The following is a 21,295-nucleotide window of genomic DNA, read 5'->3' as shown; positions in this document are numbered from 1 at the left end:
ATTAGACTTGGTTTACAAGTACAATTAATATTCCATGAGAAATTGAATTGCAACACTGAGTCGAAAATGTTTGATTAAACAAAGTTGTACTAAACTTTTGGAACCCTAAATATTTATACACGGTTCCCCTAAGCCTATGTACGAATTTTCTAAATCCATTTTTGGATTCTTTTCATGTGTAAAACTTGAATAATATAAACTCTTCCTCTTGTATTTATATGGTTGATCATAATCGATTAAAAAGTTTTTTTTTTATTGAACAAAGAAGGAAGAAAAAAATGTAGCACAAAAGAGAAGAGGAGAAGGTGACGCTGGTGGAGAGAACGAGAACAATTGTTTTAGGTTTAGTTTTCTTTTGTTTATAACTTGGGTGGTTTTAGTTTTAGGTATAAATAAAAAGTAAAAGACTAATATTTAGGATATATTGTAAAATATGTGGGTGGTAAATAGGATAAATATGGATGGTAATTAAGATAAGTGGTAAATATGAAAAGTGTGGGTTGCAAATAGGTGGAACCTTCCTTAATATGCACGTAGAAGCCATAAAAGTAACATGTGGTCCAAAGAAAAGAGGGTTAAGCAGTGTTATGTGTGTCAAATTTACTTTGTAGCTCGGTCGTCAAATTACCATTAATAAAGGCTTATCTTAAATATAGCGCACAATCGCACATATTTATTAACCATAATCCAAAAAATTTAAGTTAAAATATAAGCCAAAAGTTAAAATGAAAAACCAAACAAGTTTTAATTTTCTACTAACAATTCAACTTAAGTCTCCTTTTTACTCAAAATCAAAATAAACCCCAACTTTTTTTTTAATCATACTTCAAACTAATCATCATTGTTCTTAGTATTCCCACAAATTGAACAATGACATAAAGTTACCAGACATAAGGAGTTAAGGATATAACCCTAGACCACTGTTCCAAACCATCAAAAAAAAAGAAAAAAACAATTATATATAAGCATTAATTCTTACTTTTTCCCCCAAAAAAATAAAATTCTTCTAATCATGATTATATTAAAATTGATGTATATTCTAATTGTTCTCTTAAAAAAAACTCCGCAGCAACATCAATCGAAATGGAATAAACTAAGATTTTGATTTTTTTTCCTACGATTATGATCTCTTAGAACATCATAAACGTAATCCATAAAACAAATAACATCTCTAAGACGATGTTTTTTTCTCCTCGGTCATGATTACATTAAGATTGATACGGTATTGATTATTCTTCAAAAACATTAATTATATCCATTATCTTACATAAATTTAATTAGATAATTAGCTTATTTTTATGTTGTTGTTCATGTTAATTTAAATTGTCTTATTATTTTGGGCTATATATAACTAGATGACTGCTGTAACAGTGAAAGTCCGACGGTGCATTGCATATATTTTAACAACACATGTGTCCTATATTGTGAAAGGCCAGCTGGGCAATATCCTATACGTCCTAGACATATGATTCATATAGGAGGCACCTAGCTAATAAGAGAGGTGTTACACTGACCTAGCTTCTCTTCCACAAAGTGTCCTGGAAAAGGAGTGGACGGAAGACATCCAAACTCTCTAACATATAGATGGGTAAAGGGCAGTTGTGGGTCCAGTTGTATTAAATGCGGGATAAAAAAACGGGAGAACTATTCGGTCAAAATATCATTTTCCATCTAAGAGCATCTCCAGTAGCATGTGTTAAAAATCCGACATAGAATTTCTTTTAAGACCCTTATTTAGAAGGATTTGTACATACATTAAATATAGGACTGAATGACTAATAAATCATCTCCAATAATATAGAGGTTTGACCATTAGAAAACTTTATGTGATGAAATTTTAAACGTTTAATTGTATTTTAATTAATTATTAAAAATAAAAAATATGATATGGAAGTCACTCTGGAGGTCAAGATAATACTTTCTTCAAAACCTTCAGAATTAGTATTTTATCCCTCCTGTTTTTTAGGACCTACTGTTGGAGATGGATTTAGTGAAAATCAAAGTCTAGAATCCTATGTGTCACTAAAAAATAACGAAAATGATTTAATCACCGAAGAATTTGCACCGTGAATGCACCGAGGAAGAGGATGTGAGAGGATGATAGGGCCCATTTCTGTCCCACCCGTATCTCAATGCATCAAACGCTTCCCTGAATCCGTGCGATCTCTCTCGATGCATTCACAATGCAAGTTTTTCGCTTCTATTGGAAATGCTATAATAAAGCATCCAAAGTGCAAGAGTATGAACATTTATTATTTTTAAGTTCCTTTGCTCATCTTAATGCCTAGGTGTTAGGCAAGTCCAGGTGAAAAAATTGGTGCCACTGCTTGCGCCTTATACAGTATACCGCGTGTCAGTGTCATTATGCTCCTGCCTATTTGCAAATCTCGTTTTCCTTTACATTTCAACGCATCGGTAAAAATACATGCATAAAAATAAGACTAATGCACTAATACCGGTAGTGTTCGTACGAAAGTAAAAAACCAAAACAAACCTGAACACATAATTTCTTCTCCACATCTGTCTCTTTTCTTTTTTTTATCCTTCAATTTAGTCAACTTATGAACCTAGTTAGATAAGTTTCCAAGCTTGGGGCGTTACAAAAACAGGCATACACAGAGAGGATCTCATCTCCTTTGCTTTCCCACTTCTCCTCAATCCACAACATACAGCTAAAGACTAAAGGGCATGATCTACACGTGGCCATCGTGTATAAAAACAAAAGGATAACCAACACGTGGTCACCGGGCTTTATCTGTTGCACCATTATTTCCCTTTTCCCACCGTAATTTCATTAAAAAAAATGAAGACATAATTGAGAATCTAAGTCAAGTCTAACTCAGTGTTTTTTTTTTCTCTCAAAACTCTTGATGTTGATTATACATTCTTATATCTAGTTTTCTTTTTCTTCCTATGATCTTCTGTTTAATATTTACTAATGACTTATAATAAGTAAACAACTTGCATCATTTTCTTTAGTTACTTTATTTTCATTTTAAACTGTTCATTCGTCTTTGCGGTTTTTATTTTTATCATATGTAACTAATTACTTCGTGTGCTTTCCAAGATGTGTTCACAGTTTACTGACTTAACAACGGCTTTTGCTACTTTTTATGTTGTGTTCATGGCGTTTTCCGAGTCTGCTAATCTTAATCGTTTGATTTCATGTTTATCATGTGTTTGTATCAACTGAAATTGGTGGAGGAAGTTTCAAACCCGATTCAACCCAGTTTCCTATCTTAGTAGCCCGCCTTGATGTACGCTCAAAAAATTCAAAAAAATCAGTTACCATGTCAACTGGAAAATCTGGCTAATCAGTCTTCTCTACATCCACGTTCACAACTGCACTTTCCTTTGTAATCCTAAGTCAATATTGAATACCATTACTACGCATATTCAGGGAAAATGAAACAATATAATCCTGAATAATTGCCAAAACCTTAAACATTGCCATCTTAAACCCTATAAACTTCATTCTCTGAAAAATCATTCAAGAAAGAACCAATACTTTGCGGCTGCTCAAAATGGAAGATCAAAACTCATCCACAACGGGTCAATTGGTTAACAAATTCAAGCAAGCTACCTTAGATCTGGGAGATACTAGCGAGATTGTTATAGTGCAACAAGAAGGTAACAACAAAGGGAAAGAAGTTGAAGAAGCTAACTAGGAAGCTAGCGCGATTGGAAAAGTCTTCATTGAAGGAAGAATGAGTCATGATATGGTTCAAAAATTCATCCATTTCACTTGGCCTTTACTTATAGCTGAAAATCTCAAAATAGTGGAAATTGATCCCAATATTTTCATCTTCAAGTTCAGCAACTGGGGTTTGCTTAACAAAGTCATAGATGAACGTCCTTGGAATATCAATAAGAAGTTGTTGGTGGTTCACAACTACATATCGGAGATGATCTACACTGAAAAACAATGGGGCTTTCAATTGTTCTGGATTCAGCTAAAATTCCTTTTACCAAAACACATGAATATTTTTGATGTCACAAAGATTGGTGAAATCATAGGAGAAGTTGTTAAAATAGAACCAGAAGACGTTGTACCAGTGAATGGAGTACCTGTGAAGGTTTGTGTTAACATTGATCTTACTAATCCTTTGAAAAGGGGTGTCGAAGCTATATCTAATGCAGAAATAACTCGATGGATTAAATTTTATTATGAACGTTAACCTCCGGGTATTTGCAATGAATGTTACATAATAAAACATTACAATGTTTTATACAAGGATGCTTCTAATTTCCTTGCTAAGGCTCATGAAAAGCCATATTTCTTTGGCAAAGTCTGTAACCTAAGGAAGACGATTTCCTCTTCAAAATATGCTGAAGCACCAATCTCCAGAAATAGTTAGAAGAATTTCGTTAAGAGTACTGTTTTTGTTCCACCTAAAGATGGTATTCCTGTTAATATGGAATTTCTTCTCAAGTAAAGATTTGATGATGGTGAAGAAGACACGAGATTAGGAAAACGACATCGTGCCAGCAACAACACTACCCTTTATCTCACCAGTCCTGAAACTTCCTCTTCCAATGTTGATAATGATAAAAACATGGGAGAACAAACATCTCACAGGGGCACAACTAACAAAATAAAAATTATTAATGCATCTAACGAAAGCCAGGTAATTCTTACAATGATCTTTATTATTTGTTTTAAAATTTTTACAGTTTTATTAGGTTATTTTACATCACTCTAGTAGTCATTAATAGTCGGGCTAAGTTTTTCCTTAATCATCATTTATTGCTTCTTCAAGCATGCATTAAAACTCATAATAAGTTTTACGTACTCCTTCATCGGGAAAATTTGACATACCACATAATTGTGTATATCCTCATCATTTTAATTTACCACTGTTGTTTTTATACCTCTCACATTATGAAAATAATATCCTAGAATGTTCAAGGTTTAAAAACCTCTTCTACTAGAGATCATCTCAAAAGGACTTAGATTCTTTACAAGCTCAACCTCCTTCAGATGAAAATCACAACAAAATTCTTCAAATCAATGAAAAATTATCTATTTGGCATAAAAGGAAGAATGAATTGTATCAAAAAAAGTCTAAGGATCACTTCATTCATGATATGGTAAACAATAACAAGTACTTCCACAACAAAATAAATAGAAGAAGAGCAAGAAACAATATAGATTCTCTACAAGATCATGGCAGCAACTGGCTTCATTCTAGAGAAGAAATTTCTCAACTTATTACTTCTCATTTCAAAGATATAAGTACATATGCAGGAGTTCACTTGGATTAAAACCTATTCATGCTACTTCCTTCCATTATTTTTGAGACGGATAATGTACTTCTCTCTAATATACTATCACATCAAGAAATTTTTGATACACTGGAAAGCTGAGAATTTCTCATATACATGGAATGGTATCATCAAGGATCTTCAAGTAGTTCAACAAAAATAATTTATGGAGGTGAATAATGGAAGGAAAACAAAGATTTGGCTAGACAGATTGGTCCCGGGCTTAACAACTCCACATTTTCCCATTAATGATCTTCACAGATTTTACCAACAAGTTGAAGAACTGATTCTGCCAACTTCCAACTACTAGAATGTGGACTTGATCAATAAACTTTTTGATCATAATACTTCTCAAAAAGTTCAGAGTTTACATCAAAAGAGGACACTATGGTATGGATGCCATCTATAGATGAAAATTTTACCGTCAAAAGTGCTTAGAAGAAACTCACTATGAGTAACTCTGAAGTTTATATCAATGGAAGAGTAGTTCAAGATATAATATGGATAAATCTATTAGAGACAATAACCGCACAAAAATAAAACTTTTTGTGTGGAAATGCATACATGAAGCTCATCCAACAAGACTTAAACTGAGTTTTCACAATGCTAGTATTGAATCAAGGTGTGCTATCTGCAATCACAGTGAAGAATCTATAGAGCATCTGTTGTTCAGTTGCAGACATGCTTGCAAGATCCAGAGAATGTTTAATATAAACATTGAGGAAGTTTAAAGAAGGGTAGTGTTTCTAAATGGATAAAAAGTTGGTTCAACGGCAATTATGGTGTTATTAAGGAAAAGATATACTATACACCTTGATGATAAGTTCATGTATTATATGGAAAGATAGATGTGATGTTGTATTTCATGGGGTATCTCTTAACTCTTTTTACTTCCATGCATAAGATCCAATATCACTTGCAATCTCATTTCCATAATAATAATGCATTCACTCATAATATTAAGACTCATAGAACCTCTCATTGGAACCTCTTTTGCGTGATATCTTAAAATTGAATGTAGATGCTTCTTTTGATTATGATACTAACCAAAGTGGCACTGGTATTGTTCTACGTAATCATACAGGAACATGTGAAGGGATCAAATGAAGCTATGTAGATGGAATTATGTGCCCAGAGATGAGTGAAGGCATGAAAATAGTGAACCGCTGGTGTGGGATAAAGATAAACACTTAGAAAGAATTCACATAGAAGTTGATGCAAAAATTATCATTCAGTCAATAACAAGTGATGTTCTTCTCATACAATGGGAGAATAGAAACCTTCATAAGGAAATCATTCATTTAAGTTCAAGTTTTTTGCAATGTTCTTTCTATTTTATTGGTAGAGATGACAATTAAGTAGCTGATGCAGTTGCTAAAACTGTTAGGGAAACAACTACTAATTTATATCTTATTAATAATTTCCCTGAAGAACTATGTAACCTCGTGGCAAACGATTACAACCTTGCGAACAATTAATTTAATTTTTTCTTTGCATAAAAAAAAAATGAGAACCTAAGTACCGAACTCCACAAATTTAATTTGTTTACAATTATCCCATAGATTTTACATTTCCTATCTTTCTTCTGACTTGTCAATTTAGTATAACAAAGGATTTTTTTTTTATTTTGAACTTCATATTTCAAAATCGAAAGAAATTGGAAAAGATTGATTCGGAGTTATCCAATTTTTCATTTCATGTTTTTTTTGTACGTTCTTGTTATTTAATCGGTTGTTCTTGGAAAAGAAATTGGAAAAGATTGATTCGGTTGTTCTTTGATTAGCAAGAGTAGTCAAACACTTTATCAATTCAATTCCTATGTATGATTTTTGTTGGTTCCACATGCGAAGAGAGTACGGGTCTGGAAATTGTTGTGTCATGGGATGGAAATGAATATAAATGGCAAGTATTTAATGATGGTTGTTCTTTTAGATTATCTACTGTTTCATGAAAAAGTAGAATTGATTTGTTTGATTTTTTTTTATTATTATTGAATAAAGAGTATTATATTAACTAGTTGGAAGCCTAACAAGCTAAGCTCCAACAACATACTACTACATTAATTGAACAGGTTGTTGTGCTAGTCTCATGAGTAACCTAGCCAAGGGAGACGAAGCAGATGGGGGATGAGATTGTGTCACAAGGAATCCTAACAAACTAAGCTCAAACAACATACTAATGCATTAATTAAACAGGTTGCCGTCATAGCCTACCAGTGAGCCTCATGGGTAACCTAACCAAAGGAGACGAAGTTGATGGGGGATGAGATTGTGTCATAAGGGCGGAAAACTAACTCTACCTTCCATGTTAATTTATGTAATATTATGTTATTGGGACCTCCTGGAACACATGAAATTTTGGAGAACAGGGATAACCAGCTGAGCTATGTACCCTTTTTTTTTTATCAATAATTCGTTTGAATCTTGTAGTGTGTTTATTGTGGATGGTGTTTTGATGGGGCTACACGTGATTTTGGATTAATTCCACTAGCTAGAACCACTTGATTGAGTCTTTGCAAGTCAATGGACGGTACTTGATGAAAGAGAAGGTGATTGATGATTCTTCTCAATTTAATGCGAATCAGAATTGGGAAGTAAATGATGTTGGGTCGGGTTGTGTGAAGTCAGCATTTATACAATTCATCTTGTTTACCCGTTTCTCTGCTACTGCTACTGCTCTATGGTCAGAATCATCTGATCGATTTGGTGGATTATTAGATGAACTTTGAACATTTAATTTGTCAATTCAATTATTTTTTATTGGAATCCATGATCAATTTTCTCAATTGTCTCCATTTGATTCAGAAACTCCAGAAATTAGTTAATTTTTTTGGTTTTTTTGCGTAAAAGTTATGACAAAAACACACACATTTTTCATCCCTTAAGGACTCCTCCCTTCGGTCGTCTTCTGATAATAATCATATATGATTTTGTGGGACGAAGTTCCTTTGACTACTGAACCGTTCCTGTCTCTTGGAGCGTCGGATCAGGCAGCAAGAGAGGGGTCAAGAGACTCATATGTTATACATGTGAGGGGCTCAGCCCGCTAACGAGCCTTGCCTTCTAACCAATGAAAACAATACATCATCAAAACCTTTCTGACTCGGCCTGGCTTCAGGTGCCTGCCATAGTAAACAGGGTTGAAATTTCCTGGAAAAAACTTCGAATTGGGAGGGAGACCTTCCTGATGAACTGTGACCGTACCCCAAACCGACAGGTTAACAAGTAGAGTATACTAGGGCGTTCGATAGAACCATGTCGAAGGAACTCGGAAAAATGGCCCCGTATGTTCGAGAGAAGGGGTGCTCTCCTATGAATTAGGAAAGCGGAACATACAAGGCGGTAACGACTGTCTATTAAAAACACAGGACTCTGGTAAGTGGTAACAAAATGTGTAGAGTCTGACACCTTCCAGCACCATGTGGAATGATTATAAAGGTTTGTTTGGTTAGCTTAAGCACTTATGTTAAATGGGCTATGGTTATTAAATGTGTGAGATACATTTAAGAGAATCCTCAATAAAAAAAATCAAATTTTTTGGACCAATTAATATCTTTTCATATTAAATTATTATTTTTTAATTCCATTTATAGATAAAGAGTTCATAGAACCAATAAGGAGAAGCCATAAGTGAATGGTTCAATCTTCACCTTCTGTAACCAAGGACTGGCCAACAATGTATCTGCCTAGGATATTCCGATAGCCTTATTTGTCTGCCACAAAGAATAAAAGGCTTTTTTCAGGGATAGTTGTAGAAACTGGGGGAGGGCGAACGCGTCTGAGACATTGAAAAGACCACAGGTTCTTGATACATAGATTCCTGGAGTTTCTATTTCCCTGGCTTGTAAAGAGTTAAGTGTAATGTAGTAGGCAATCCCCACACTCAGATGCTCCACAAAAGGCGCAAAACATTGTACCATCAGTCATTTAAAAAAAAAATAAGGGAGTGAATGTGTTTACCACAATCACTTTTTTTTTTTGATACTAAATGAGAGTTTTATTTATAATTGGATCATAAAAAAATAGTCTTCCTCTATCCATCTGTGGATATCAGGAGGGAAATTTGAAACATAAACATAAGGCAAAGCTTCAAGTCTAGCTTTCCTTGCTAGATCATGAGCTACACTATTACTAAGCCTATTAACTAACTTGCAAAACCAAAACTTATTCCTTAAAAATTTGGTTTTGACTGCAGAATACTAGATGATGATTAAACCAGTGTAATTTATAGTCTTCACAGATAATGGAGTTCACCACATTAGCACAGTCCATCTCGAAAATAACTTTATTGAAACCACATTCCTCCACCCACTTCACTTCTAAGGAAAGAAATTTGCATTCAAAGTATTCATCTCCCACCTCCGCATACACCTCTTCCTCCAGATTAACTCCTTTTACACCTACTGTATTACCTGCATGATTATGAACTATTAGACCAATACTAACTTTTCTAGTTTCAGAGATATATGAATCATCAATATTAAGTTTTAGAAACCCTTCTTCTGGTGGTATCCATCCATTGATTAGAGGACTGCAATTGCTAAGAACATTAGGATCATTAGCAATACGAGAACATTGTTTTAAGAGAAGTTGAATTCTAGAGATAATGCTACTTCTATTAGGCAGTGTATCCTGAAAGATAAAATTACACATGTCCTTCCATATATACCAAACAGTACTAATTAGTTTGATAACATATTTTTCATGCTCATTTTGAGGTTGTCCAGCAGTTATGAACCAAGAAATAACCCAAGCCTGCAAAGAGTTAAAATTATGAGAAACAGTAAGAATATCCACATTTAAAGAATTCCATATGGCTCTAGCATAATCACAGTCCATCAACAAATGTTCAATGGTTTCATTACTGTTATTACAAAACTTACAGTGAGTTACAAAACGACAAAAATGGTTACAAAACCATTCATTACAAAAATGGTTTCATTACTGTTATTACAAATGTTCAATAATTACAAATCATAGCTGAACCCTATGTGGAACCATACGGTACCATAGATTCTTCCAAACTCCAGTAGGAATTTTATCTCGTGTGATTATATCGGTCATAGTGTTAGCATAAACAGTGTTATAAGCACTCTTCACATAAAATCTTCCTTGTCTATCAGGCTTCCATATTAGATAATCTTCTCCAGAAGTGGGTATGTGATGAGTGCCAAATATTATATATATCTGCACCTTTTTATTAGCATTTAACTCATCTTTTGTGCGCTAACGCTCCATTTTATCCCTTATTCTGTGTTTTCGTTGTTTTCAAGAAATTTTTTTTTTCTTAATTAATTTTCCATTTTTAGGTACTAAATAAAGCCTGAAAGAATTGTTGAGTGAAAAGAACAAAGGAACGGTAAAGACTCCCGCAGAATGGAAGCGAAGAATGATGTTTGCAAGAGCCGGATCAACTAAAAGTGGGCTTGAAGAGGAAGAATTGTTCTTAAAGAAGATATGGGCTTAGCATACCCAAGGCCCAAAACCCTTACCCAAATCCATTTCCAATATCCATACCCATTTACATTGGAGCCGTCAGATAGGATCCATAACATTATCCTACGGTCGCCTCATCATCGTGCATCAAACTCTGAAGCTCCTATCAAACATCATAGTACCTAACTCCAATCTAAGCCGTCAGTTTTGATGTATCACACATCCAACGGTGGCCCCAAGCCTGCTTCCATCTTGATGTTAGATCCAATTCAGATGTGATTATCCAACGTTTTTACGCACGAAACATCATATTTCGATGTCTTCGCCTCACACCCGAGTACCTAACCTTATTCCTACCCAACAAACCAAACGCTCCTTTCCCAAACACCCATCGAACCCGTCTTCTTCTCTCTTCTCTGCAACTCCACTGCCCCTTCTCAACCACCACCACCTCCACCATCTTTTCGTCGCCAACCACCATCAAAAGCCATCATGGCTATCCATCACCGAAACCCATCATCACCCTATCTCTCTAGCCATCTATTTCATCGATTTCTCACCTATCCTCTCACTGAAACCCTAGGTGACAAATCGATAAATTAGGTCGAGCTAGAGCAGCAGCATGGAGCAGGAGAAGCAGCAGCAGCGTGGGTGGAAGAGTTAGAGTAAAAATCACGCATAGTTGGTGAGTGATTTTGATTTAATTTGATATTTTTTGTAAACCCTAATTTTGGAAATTAGGTATTTTGGGGGAATTGATTGTAACTATAAAAAGGAGTGTGTTGTGGGTGTTGTAGGGTATCTCTGGGTTAGCGGGAGCTCAATCTTAGAGGCCTAGACTAGCCATTACTCTCTATTGTTAATTTCAATTACAATTTCAGTTTCACTTCATGCTCAGTAAAATTCCTTTTGCAATTGTGTGCCATGTTTAGTATGTTCTAAGTTCAATCGCTAGGGTTTCAATGAATCCCTAGCTTACTGTTATTGTGTGTTGCTGATGATGCCACTCTTGAATGATAACATTTTCTATGAAAGATTCAAACTTAGCATGTCATCATGTTACTTTCACAATGTATTACATGTATGCATTGTAGTTAGGATTATTCCATGTTGGTAGAGCTACCACTCATGCTAAACCAGGTCAATGTTGATCCTTAGACTAATTGTACTTTAGCTAGACAATTAGTTATATGGAAAGATATCTTAGTTGGGTTTGAACCTTCTAATGGGGAAACACCTTAGACATAGGGAAGACTTGAATCTAAACCCATGTCTATCATAAGGACAAGAGTTGTGTACTCAGCAAATGCATGATGTAGGTTAAAAGTGGAATTAGAGACCCTAGTTCACTAATCTCACCATTTAGTTTGTTCACTGCAATTTTACCGTTACCTTCACTGTCTTTGCTTCTAGTACAGCTCATTGCCAACAGTTGAGTTGTGTCTCAACACAACTCAAAACTCTCAGTCACTGCACTCAAAGCCATCGTCACTGATTAGAGAATAGTTTAGCAAAACATAAACTTCAACTTACACACCCAAGTCCCTGTGGTTCGACCGTTCTTGCACTGTTCTACACATCGACACCGTGCACTTGCGGTTAACTATAGGCTTCTCTTCTTGCTCTAATTTTCTTACACACTCTTAAGCCTACCAGTATGTTCATGTCTAGAATGGCAGTAGAGGTGTTTTGATTGAAAAGAGAATAGATGAGCTGTTGGTTCCAAATTATAGTACCAGGCATAAATATATCACAAACTAAAGTATAAGTAGAGAGGCTATAAGTCCTACAATTGAGACAGGTGGGCTATTAAACCAATAATCCAATTATCTATCCAAATGTTTATTTTAGTGACACATTGAACAATCCACATAGAATTTTGTTGAAAAACTTCAATACCAGAATAAATACCCATCCAAAGCCAAGAAGAGTCATCTTTAAGCTTATCAAGGTGAAGTAAAATACTATTCTTACCATACTTGGACCTAACAATTTGCATACAAAGAGATTCATTATCATTACAAGCTTTCCAGAGCAACTTAGCTAACATAGAAGTCTTAAAATGCTCAAGATTTCTAAAACCCAAACCACCTAAGGCTTTGGGTATACTTATATTGTTTCAGCCTATTAAACATGGACCTTTATTATCACCATGTCCCCACAAAAAATGCTTTTGGATTGAACCCATTTGGTCAGTCATAGTTTTGGGAATTCTAAAGAATACCATATGGTAAGTTGACAGAGCATTGACAACATGTTTTACCATAGTGGTTATAGAAGAATAATTCATAGTTCTACCTTTCCAAGTCTTAAGTCTGGTACCAAAGGACGGTATCAAGGGTTTAAAATATTTAGTCTTATTTATGCCTATTAATAGAGTGACTCCTAAACATTTATCAACGTCCTTCATTTCTTTAATAGACACTAGATTTATCCAAGTTAAGAATTTGACCAGAAACACTATTAAAGTAATCAAGAACATTCATAACACCTGCAATATTGTGCATGTCTGCTTTAGTGAAAATAACAATATCGTCAGCAAATATAAGATGGGTAATACCTGGAGCATTCCTAGCTTCTTTAACTCCTGAAATTTGATGATTAGTTTAAGGATTTAAAAACAATCTATATAGAAGATCCATGCAAATTATGAACACATAAGGTGATATGGGGTCACCTTGTCTGATACCTCTAGAGGGATTAAAACCATGAGTAGGGGTACCATTCAGAAGAACATAAATATGAGTGGTTGAACTACACTGATTTATGAGGCTACAAAATGTTTCATCAAAACCAAAGCTTTTTAGAATTCCGGGGAAAAAAGGCCACCCAATTCTATCAAAAGCTTTAGAGAGGTTTATTTTTAAAGCCATAGTACCACTATGTCCTTCCTTATGTTTCATCGTGTGAATCATTTCTTGAGAAATAATAATGTTGTCATGAATATCTCTCCCTGGAACAAAGGCTGCTTGATAAGGGGATATAATATGTTTTAAATGGGGCATAATTCTATCAGCAAGAATCTTGGAGATGACTTTATAAATAGTATTACATAAACCTATTGGTCTAAAGCCAATGTGTTTAGTAGCAATGTCATATTTAGGAATCAAGATTAGATAAGTTTTGTTGAAATAGGTAGGCATAAACCCTGTATCAAAAAAACTTTGAACTACATTAATAACATCTTACCCTACAATATCCCAATTATATTTATAAAAACCTGGTTGGAAACCATCGGGGCCAGGGGATACCCAAGCATTCATATTCTTAACAGTTCGAAAATTTTCTTCACTAGAAGTAGTTATATTGAGTTGAGAATTATCCAGGGTTGAAATAATAGTGGGAATTATATCAAAGGTAATATTAGTAAAACTAGGATTATAAGTTCTACTTACCTGTTCAAAATGGGAAACAAGCATGTTAGCAATCTCCTCACTGTCATCAACCGAAGAACCATCATTATCACATAAGTAGTCAATATTTTTCCTATTAATAGCAAGAGTGTGAAAATACTTAGTATTTTGGTCCATATATGTGATGAAAGTATCCCCATATTTTTGCTTGTAGAACTCAGTTTTAATGTTGGACCATTCATCTAGTTTTCTAGTGAGATGGACAATGTTTTCATGCTGAAATTCAGAAAATTGAGCATTTTTGGCAGCCTCAAGTTGAGCTTGTAGATTATTAATATTTCTATCTATATCTCCAAACTCAATCTTGTTCCAGAGAGAAAGTTTTTTCCTACTTTGTTGCTTAGCAACAAGTTGAAAACCTGCAGAACCAAAAACATTAGTATTCCAAGCTATTGCTAACTGGTTTTTAAGCATGGTTTTTCATCCACATTGCAAAGAATTTGAAAGTTCTTCTAGAGTTTATTCTTAAAATTTGTGGAACAAGTAAAATGGGTCAGTGATCAGAACCATCTTGAACTAGATGTTGAAGCTTAGCATAAGGAAAAGAGGTACACCAATAACTATTACCTATAGCCATATCAATTCTAGGTTTTCTACCGCCTATTCCAAAGATATTTCTAGTCCAAGTATAGTGTTTACCACTATAACCTATATCCATAAGACCACAACTATTCATTTTATCTTGCACATACCTGTCTTCCATAGAAAAATTAGCAGCCTCAGACAGATCATGAATATGAAAATTTAGATTACCTATTACTAACCAAGGTTTCCTTATGACTTCACTAATCCTTATAAGGTATCCCACTGGTCTTTCTTCTTATAAAAATAAATAGAGCCATACATGAAAGTAATAAGGACATCCTTACTAGGATTTAACTTAGTGACCACATGTATCATATCATTTGAGGCATCTTGAATCTCACAACTGATATCATCTTCTACATAAACAAAATACCCCCAGCTAAACCAATTCTATATATGTGGACATTGATGAGTGCCAAATATTGTATATATTTATCCCTTTTTGTTGGCATTTAACTCATCTTTTGTGCATTAATTCTACATTTTATCCCATATTCTGTATTTTCATTGTTTTCAAGAATAAATATTTTTCTTACTTAATTTTGCATTTTTAGGTAATAAATAAAGTCTGGATGACTTGCGGAGCAAAAAGAGCAGAAAAGTAGTGAAAAGCCGGGAGAAATTACGCAAGGAAGCCGCGAAGAATGGTGCGCACAACCTCATTTTCTACACACAAAAGCGCCTCCGTTCTCAGCCATCAGATCAGTTCTCAGAAGCATCCGACGGTCGCTCCTTCATAGAGCATCAAAATCCGAAGTCTCTGCCGAGCACCACAGCGCTGAAATTCCAAGCCTTCAGATTAGATGGTAGTTGAATCCAACGGTCGCTCCCTTGCTGTTCATCAACGTTTGATATCTCCGACTTACACTACAGTACCTAACTCCATCAAGTACCGTCCGTTTCGTTGTATCCATTCATCCGACGGTCGATACCCGCTTGCCTCCGTATCACCGTCCGATCTACCAACCAGCTTCACATCCCACGGCCCATCTCACGAAACATCATCTCTTGATAGACCCGCCTCACACCCTAGCGACCGAGCACCTACACCCTACCCAAACGCACCCTTCTCCCAAACCATCGAGCCCCTCTCCTCCATCACCTCCCTCTGCAGAAACCGTACACCACCACCTTCTCCACCTCTGCCACCAACTCACTGCCACCACCACACCTCCACCATCATCACCCTATCGCCCAACAACCAAAACCCATCTCCCCCCTAGCCCTCTAGTTCCCTATTTTCTCACTTTTTCACGCTTCTTTGCCTGAAACCCTAGGCGTGAAGAACTGATAAATTAGGTAACCTAGAGTTGCAATTGGCACATGAGAAGAGGTCAGGGAGCAATTACAAAGCATGGGTCGACGATTTCAAGGATCAATTTCAAAGAAATTAGGTAAACCTAATTCAACTGATTTTTGGGGAAGAACCCTAATTTTGTGGTTTTGAGAAATTTGGGTCTGTGACTATAAATAGCCTTGTGGGTATGATGTAAAAACTATGCTTGGAATAGCCAGCATCCAGGACTTTCATGTCCTGTTAATGTTTTAAATTTCAGTTCAGTTTCATGTTCATGTCTACTATGTTCTGTTGATGTTACTGTTAATCCTTTTGCTTCCTGTTAGTGTTAGTTTATCATGTTAGGTTAAATTAATTCCTGTTAGTGTTTCTGTTAATGTGTTCATTGTTAATTTCAGTTGGTTATGTTAATGTTAAATGTTGTAATGCTCCTGTTGATGTTTGTTAATGTTCACTGTCATGTTTAAACTGCTGTCACAATTGATGGAATGCTAGGCTAGATATCTGTGAAGCATTGATGTGATTGTGCAATGGAAGAAATCAGTGCTCATAGCAAGCTGATTTTCTTGCCATTCCTTGTGTATGCTTAGGTTGCAGTGTTGATTGAGCATTGGGAGAAACTAGTGCTCATAGCAAGATAGTTCTCTTCCCATTCTATAGGAATGCCTGTATTCTTGCCTTAGTATTGCTTCATTTTAGTTTTTCCACAACCCTGCCCTTGGCCTTAGGCCTTGGTTCATCTTGCACTGTTTTATGCTTGTAGTTGCTGTGTTCTTTCCCTTTGCTGTTTTGCATTGCTCTCTGCTTGTTTAGTCCTTGTCCTGTAATTGTTCTTCATTGTCATCTTTGCTTGCTGTTATCTTGTTGTTTCCCTACCTTGCTTCTCCACTGCTTGTGCAGCTGTGTACAGTGCTGCAGTCTTCTTTTTTTTGCACTGCTGCATTGCATTCCCTGCTGTGCAGCACTTGTGCTGCTGCTACTTCTTCTGCTGTTGTTTTCCTTCCCCTGCAGCTGCTGCTGCTGCCCTTCTGCTGTGCAGTCTTGCTACTGCTGCTGCCTTCCAAAGCTAGCTGAGCCCAATCCAGTTTTTTGAAACCAAAGGTTCAAAGCCCAAGGCCCAGTGCAATTCCAAAACAAAAGCCCAAGGTTTAGTTCACTGAGGCCCATTTCATTAAGGCTCAAAGCCCAGTTTAGGTTAAGTTTAAAAGCCCAATCCAATCAACTGTGGGCTTAATCAAAAGCTTAAGTTTAAGGCCAAAGCCAACTTCAACCACAAGCCCATTGATATTCAAGACCCTTTGGTATTCAAAGCCCATTAGCAAATTTAGAGCCCAAATAGTTAGAACACTCCAAAACACACCCGATCTCTGTGGATCGACCCGTACTTGCACGAGCTACAACCGACGACCGTGCACTTGCGGTATTACTGTAGGCCCGCGTTTCACTTCGCTTCATTTATATACCCATCTCCGGGCCTGCCAGACATAGTTACAGTAATTCATGTATTTGGCTAGGGAGATCATCCTTCCACTATCTATCTTGGTATCTTGAAGGAACAAGAAATCAGGTGATTGCTTCTTGACTAAAACAAAGAGTTGGTCTCTAGTAATTTTTTTTGCTATGCCTTGGGCATTCTAGGCCAAGATTTTCATATTTTCAGAAAGCCAATAAGAATAATAAGAAAAATTATTTTGCACAGGAAAGGTGAAAAAATTAGTTACCAGGGATGCAGATGCCTCAACCATTTCATGGGAATACTCTCTTGTAGGTGGTTCTCCTTCTTCAGCCAAGTCATGCTCCATGCCATCAAAATGTTCCAATCTATCAGTAGATCCAGTATTTTGACCAATGATGTTTTTGTGAATATCATGAGCGAGCAGAACAGGGCTAAGGGTAGCTCTGAAGCTCATGTTATCTTCATTATCATCATTGGTCGACCTCTTTGCCTTTTTTTGTTCTTCTTGCTTCTCAGCTTGTTCTAGTTCCCTCTGACTAGCTTCACAAACTCTTTGCAGCAACAAATCTAGGTCCTCAACTATTTCAACATTATAATCCCTTGCTATATTATGCCAATAAGTGAAATATTCTTCATTTATATACCTCCTGATTTTTAAATCTAAAGCTGTGTTTTCACATTCCTCATCATTATGGTCTATAGTGAAACAATCTTTTCAAAGAAAATGTGTCTTCTTCTCCCAATGATATCGAATCCAAGTAACATCGCCAGATAAAGTGTTCCATCATACACCCCTATGCATAGGCTTATTAAAATCAATTTTGACTCTCGCAGTAATCATTGAGACATAACCAGGTCTACAATTTTCTAGTTCAGTTCTAATTTTTGGACCTAATTCGATTAGGGATTCATCAATTTTCTCTACTGAATGATGTTCAAGAAGAATGTTTTTGAACTGAACATTCCATTCTTGATCAGTAAAGACTTGATCTTTCATAGAAATGCTTGGATCATATTTTTTGAGATTGAGATGGTACTTTTTAACATTCAAGTGACCCTTCTCGAGAATAGATTCAACAACTTCATTAGATGTGAAATTGAAAAGGAAGATGTTCTTATATAGTACACGCATATTAAGGATTATATATTGTTTCCAGAGTTGTGTCACTTCTTTTCTTATTTCTTCTGTCTCAAAACTATCCCTGGTAAATAGCTTGCCAATGATAGTATTGCTTAAATCTTCAGTAGCTGTTGATATAGCTTCATTAGAACCAACAGATCGTCTAACTTGTTTAGCATTAGGATCACGGAGTTTAGTTGCTTGCATCCTAGAAGTGATAAGAGAGACTTGAGAGTTTGAAAATGAAGTTATATTACTGAGATTCCAGTCTTGAAACCTTATTTTGGAGAAGATGATAAAAACAAACAAAGTTCACTTCATTCGCATTATATTGATGAAAATCAAATATATTATAACTAAAATTAGTTATATAGGTGTAACTATTCCGAGATATTTTGGGAACCGACATCTTCTTCTGAGATGGAAAGTTAAAGGTAGTATTCGATCCGATGGGAGTCAACTGAAACGTTTTCAAAGACAAACCGCATATCAACCTATTACGCTGAGTTATAGGGAAATTTTGAAATTTGAAAATTCAAATTCTCAGATTTGTAGCAATGGATCAGACTGTTCAACCCATAGAATCTTAATTCACTAAAACCTTTGTGATCATAAACATAATCTAAACTAAAATACTGGATCATACTGATAAATACCATTTTTTGATTGATGGGCTGCAAAACTGCTTCAGGTGATGAAATCAAAACTGTCGTTTGCTGCAACAATAAAGTTGACAAAAAAAGATACAACCAAGCTAAAGTCCAAAAATGGATGCCTGCCATGAAATGAGTGAGGCCCTGCAAAGAGATTTAGAAAACCATTAGGAAATTGAGAAGTCGAGAAGATTAAGAAACTCAGAAGAGAGAAAAATGTAAATCACAGAGATTAGTTTGTCATAACCCGAATTGAAAAATTGAGGAAAAAGAAAGTTGAAAAAGCTCTATGAGCAGATTAAACATCTGTTATCGCGTGTAGGGCTGCACATACCCGACCCAACCCGCCGACCCAACCCGTACCCGACCAAAAATACCCGCACCCGACCCAACCCGCCGAGGCATGGGTCGACTATGGGTGAGGCACGCCAGAACCCACCTATTTTGGGTCGGTTACGGGTAGAAACTTCCGTCACCCGAACCGACCCACCCACCCGCCCAAAACTAACGTAGGATTCCTGACCCTTAGATATAACCTAGGATGAATTATCAGAGCCGTTGAATTGATGTATAAAAGTAAATACCTAACCTAAATACCTAATCGCATTTTCCTTCTCTTCTCTTCCGCGGCCTCTTCTGAGTCTTCTCTCCTTCTCAGACAGACTCCAATCTCCATCCAAGTCTCCAACTCCATTCTTTTTTCTTCGCTCAGTCTCAGATTCTCTTTGTGGATCATTGGCATCACCAGAAGCAAACCAATAACGGAAGGTAAAATTAGGAACCGTTGTAAACTTGTAATTTTTTGATGATGTGATTTCTTGTAATTTTCAATTTAGGGTTTATCTGTTTAGGGTGTTGTTTTTTAATTTCAGTTTGGAATGAATTGATATGATGTTACTATGTTTGAACTCAGTAATGAAGAGTTTAATCAGTATATTCAAAGGATTCTTGAATGTTTATGTGTTTAGGCAGCGCTCAATTTATCTGAATCTAATACCCTTTATTTTATTTTTCCATGTTAGGGTTTGTCAAGATTGAAGAACTGAAGTTCAGTTCATTGGAGCTTGAAGAAGAACTGGTCATAGTTGGTTTACGAAGAACTAAGAAGGTATATCCAACTATGAAATTGTTTTGATTATTTAGGTTCCTTTTATATGTCCTTTCCATTTTATGGTTTGTTGTTTATCTGAATCTAATGTTTTTTTTTATTCCATGTTAGGGTTTGTCAAGATTGAAGAACTGAAGTTCAGTTCATTGGAGCTTGAAGAAGAACTGGTCAGAGTTGGTTTAAGAAGAACTAAGAAGGTATATCCAACTATGAAATTGTTTTGATTATTTAGGTTCCTTTTATATGTCCTTTCCATTTTATGGTTTGTTGTTTATCTGAATCTAATGTTTTTTTTTATTCCATGGTAGGGTTTGTCAAGATTGAAGAACTGAAGTTCAGTTCATTAGAGTTTGAAGAAGAACTAATCAGAGTTGGTTTAGGAAAACTAAGAAGGTATATCCAACTGTTTTGCTTATTTTGGTTCCTTTTATATTGTTTAGGTGAAGTTTGATAGAATCTCATTGAGCATGATAAAAATGGTCCTAGCGGTGAATCTCAAAAGCTACTTGTAGCTCATTCTCTCTTTGTTGAGAGGATGTTTCTGTCGTTAACATAAGGCCTTCGGCAACCCTACCGCTAGGACTCAGTTGAAGCTACATGTTAGAATTAAATTGGTGTACTTCAATAAATTTTGTATAATCTCTTAACTTAGAAGTTTTTATAAGTTGTATGGTCTGAACTTAAGAATTTTTATAAGTTTGTATGGACTGAACTTAGAAATTTTGTATAATTTCTGAACTTAGAGATTTTTATAAGTTTATATGGACTGAACTTAATAATTTTTGTAAGTCTGATATTTGATTTTGCACACCGACATATTTAGCTTGAAATTGTCTAATCTCTTTGTGTTTAACTCTTAATATCAAGATGTGTATATATTTTATTACATGAAAGTACATGGTTTACTAAACATAATGCATGCTATGTGAATAGATTAACTGTTCATGACACTGTGAGTTTTAC

Source organism: Papaver somniferum, unplaced genomic scaffold, assembly GCF_003573695.1.
Source record: "Papaver somniferum cultivar HN1 unplaced genomic scaffold, ASM357369v1 unplaced-scaffold_85, whole genome shotgun sequence".
NCBI lineage: Eukaryota > Viridiplantae > Streptophyta > Magnoliopsida > Ranunculales > Papaveraceae > Papaver > Papaver somniferum.
This window is presented reverse-complemented; position numbering follows the sequence as displayed.